Genomic DNA, 4,174 nt, shown 5'->3' with positions numbered 1-4,174 from the left:
AAAAAAAAAAAAAAGACAAACAAAAAACAAAACCAAAAACAAACAAACAAACAAAAAAACCACAATGGTCCTATTATGTGGTCCCAACAATCAACTCAAAAGTCTATGACAAATAGAGGCTCTAGTGAGTTGTTTATAAATACTTTAGGTACAATTATACTGAAAGTCGAGTTCATTTGACATCTTCAAAAAAAAGAAAAGTTCCTGTTAATCCTCAAATGGTGCTTGCTTTAGTTTAACATTTCTGTTAAAAGCTTGCGTTGAATTACTTGCAGCAGCTGCTCCTTACCATGGATTGCTAAGGACTTTAACTGGTTGTCTTCTTCAATTTCTACTCTTTCTTTGACCATTCTCAACAATTCTCTTTGTAGTCATTTTTCTGCCATTAACCATTTTAGCAGAAATTGATATTGATTTGAAGTTGCCCATCCCACTACCACCAAATGATGTGGAAGAGAATGAAGTGAGGCCCCCATGACCCAGGGACCTAAATGAAGTAAATACTGCGTGAAAAGAAGAAAATCTACTTCCAAAAGATGGAAATCCACTGGATGTGGAGAAAAATGACCCCATTCCTTGGCTTCTGCTTCCTCAGGGATGCCTTTGATTCCCAAAAATGTCCTCAAAAAGGTCTTCAAAGAAGTCAGGTGAGAATGGGTCCCTTCCACCAAAAAAATTCCCTGAAGACGTCATCTCTGGGTTACAAAATGTGAAGCCAAAGTCAAACGGACTGTCAAAATGACGTCCACCTCTTCCTCCACCAATTCATCCTTCTTTGCCATATTCGTCATAGATGTCCCATGTACACCTCCACTACTTGTTTGAATTTTCTCTCTGCTTATTCTTTATTATCAGGATTTCTATGTGGGTGTCACTTCAGTGCCAGTTTCCAATATGCCTTTTTACTTTCCTTGGGTGAGGCGTGTCTCTGCATGCTTAAAACTTCATAGTAATCCACCATGTTTTAAGTGATTGTTGGAATGCGTCTGAGATCAGAGGCAGCTGGTGACAGGATTCAGGGGGAGGCAGGGTGGTGGCCTGGATCTCCTGTCAATTCCAGCACTGCTGTGCTTGCAATGTTTTGTATGTGTGGAAATGTCAGATTTTGTCACACATGAATAGATTCCAGTTGTGCTAGCACACACGTCTCCCTGCACACACCTTCACATACAGGTTTGCACATGATGCACCCACATGTGAACACTCATACAACACACTCAGGGAGCTGCTGTAGGGCTCTGGTGGGTGTCCGGGACACCGCCCCCTCCAGAACTCAGGCCTGCCAATTGGTCCCTGAGGTGTCTCTGGGGCTCTAATCTTTAGGCTGTGCTCCCAGGAGAAGACGTGAGGCTCTGGGTGCGCTGCTGACATGGGCTCTGAGTTGGAAGTCTTTGTGGCTCAATGTTGGCCCTTAGTGCTCACATGAAGGAGCCCCAGTGAGACATGAAGAGGCCTTAGACAAATGAAATTACAGGGGAGCTGCTGGGCATGTGGCCAGATCAGGCTCCCAGCTCCCAGGCAGCTGGCCCCAGAGGCAAGTCTAGACAGCAAAGCCACTTGTTAGGTAGGCTTCTGCCTGGCAGCATCCCCAAGAACACCTTGCCCTCTGAGACGCAGTGGTAGCCAGCCCTGCAATGGCCTCCAATGGGCTACTCTCTAGTGTCAGTGCCCGTGTAGAGTTCCCTCCCTCATTGTTTCAGGGTTGCTATCTAGGATCAGTAGAATGTGGTGGAAGTGGCAGAGTATGACGCCCAAGACATTACCACTTGCACCTTGCTCTTTCTTGGATCACATGCTGTGGGGGAAGCCAGCTGCCATGTTGGGAGGACACCCAAGCAGCCCTATGGAAAGTCCAAGTGGAACTGAGGCCTCCTGCCCACAGACATGTGAGTGAGGCACCTTGAAAGTGAATGCTCCAGCCCCAGTCAAGCCATCAGATGAGACTACAGCCCTAGCTGACATCTTGATTTCAACATCATGAGAGATCTTGAGCCAAAAACATCCAGTTAAGCTGCTCCCACATACCTGATGCAGAGCTATAATGCTATGTGAGATAATAAAGGTCCATTGTTGTTTTCAGCCTCTAAATGTTGGGGAAGTGTACTATGTAACAGTAGATAACTAATATAGGCCAGGCGCAGTGGCTCATGCCTGTAATCTCAGAACTTTGGGAGGCCAAGGCAGCTGGATCACCTGAGGTCAGGAGTTCGAGACCAACCTGGCCAATATGGCAAAACCCCATCTCTACTAAAAATACAAAAATTAGCCAGGCATGGTGGCACATGCTTGTAATCTCAGCTACTCAGGAAGCTGAGGCAGGAGAATCACTTGAACTAGGGAGGAAGAGGTTGCAGTGTACTGAGATTGCACCATTGCACTCCAACCTGGGTGACAGAGTGAGACTCCATCTCACAAAAATAAATAAATAAACAAATAAACTAATATAGACACCCTTCCCATTTACTGAACACTTACGTATGAATGCTTTACATCCTGACCTAGTCTCATCATCACAGAATTCTTGGAGGTGGATAAAATGGTCCCTATTTCATAAAGAGACAGAGGTTCACAGAGGATCAGTGACTTGTCAAAGTCTACAGCTAGGAATGGGCTCAGAGCCACATTCCAAACCAAGGTCCGTCTTTCCCTTATGCATCGCTTCTTCCTTTTTCAATTGCTTTGGAGACAGAGGGAGCTGCTGCTCATCTACAGAGGTCACTGTGGGCCTAAGTGTCTGGTGAGACATTTCAGTGGCTCAGAGAATTCTTTTTTTTTGAGATGGAGTTTTGCTCTTGTGACCCAGGCTGGAGTGCAGTGGCTCACTTGACCTCCACCTCCTGGGTTCAAGCCATCCTCCTGCCTCAGCCTCCTGAGTAGCTGGGATTACAGGTGTATGTCACCATACCCAGATAATTTTTGTCATTTTTAGTAGAGACTGGGTTTCACCATGTTGGCCAGGCTGGTCTTAAACTCCTGACCTAAGGTGATCTGCCCACCTCGGCCTCCCAAAGTGCTGAGATTACAGGCATGAGGCACCGTGCCTGGCCACAGAGAATTCTTTAGAGTAACAACTACAAGAACAATGACTTGGATTTGTTATTAATTTCCCAAGGCTGCTATAATAAACACCTGCAAACTTGATAGCTTGAAATATCAGAAATGAGCCGGGCGCGGTGGCTCAAGCCTGTAATCCCAGCACTTTGGGAGGCTGAGACGGGCGGATCACGAGGTCAGGAGATCGAGACCATCCTGGCTAACACGGTGAAACCCTGTCTCTACTAAAAATACAAAAAACTAGCCGGGCGAGGTGGCGGGCGCCTGTAGTCCCAGCTACTCCGGAGGCTGAGGCAGGAGAATGGCGTAAACCCGGGAGGCGGAGCTTGCAGTGAGCTGAGATCTGGCTACTGCACTCCAGCTTGGGCGACAGAGCAAGACTCCGTCTCAAAAAAAAAAAAAAAAGAAATATCAGAAATGTATTGTCTCCCAGTTCTGGAGGCCAGAAATTTCCAAATCAGGGAGTCTGCATGGCCCTGCTCCCTCTGAAGACTCTAGGAAGGACGCTTGCTGCCCTTTCCACCTTCTGGTGGCTCCAGACATTCCTTGGCTTTTGGCTGCATCACTCCAGCCTCAGCCTCCAGCTTCACAGGGCCTCCTGAATATCTGTATCTTCCCCTTGTTTGTCTTTCTGTCTCTCTCTCTCTCTTTTTTTTTTTTTCTGAGATGGAGTTTCACCCTTGTTGCCCAGACTGGAGTGCAATGGCTCGATCTTGGCTCACTGCAGCTTCCGCCTCCTGGGTTCAAGTGCTTCTCCTGCCTCAGTTTCCCGAGTAGCTGGGATTACAGGTGCGTGCCACCATACCCCGCTAATTTTTTGTCTTTTTAGTAGAGATGGGGTTTCACCATATTAGCCAGGCTGGTCTCAAACTCCTGACCTCAGATGATCCACCCATCTTGGCCTCCCAAAGTGCTGGGACTACAGGCGTGAGCACTGCGCCCAGCCGTCTCTCATAAGAATACCAGTCACTGGATTTAGGGTCCATCCTAGTCTGGGATGATCTCATCTGGATTCTTACCTTAATTACATCTGTAGAGATCCTTCTCCCAAATAAGTTCACCTTGTTAGGTTCCAGGTAGACATACATTTTGGGGGGACACAATTCAGCTCAGTACATAT

At 47.0% G+C, this 4,174-nt stretch overlaps 1 pseudogene; it reads right to left on the bottom strand.

Moving 5' to 3' along the window:
* Positions 1-230: 230 nt before the first annotated feature.
* LOC105512317 lies at positions 231-1,371 on the bottom strand (annotated as a pseudogene).
* Positions 1,372-4,174: the final 2,803 nt, after the last annotated feature.

The sequence above is a fragment of the Colobus angolensis genome, unplaced genomic scaffold (assembly GCF_000951035.1).
Source record: "Colobus angolensis palliatus isolate OR3802 unplaced genomic scaffold, Cang.pa_1.0 Scaffold21, whole genome shotgun sequence".
In the NCBI taxonomy this organism is placed as follows: domain Eukaryota; kingdom Metazoa; phylum Chordata; class Mammalia; order Primates; family Cercopithecidae; genus Colobus; species Colobus angolensis.
This window is presented reverse-complemented; position numbering and strand designations above follow the sequence as displayed.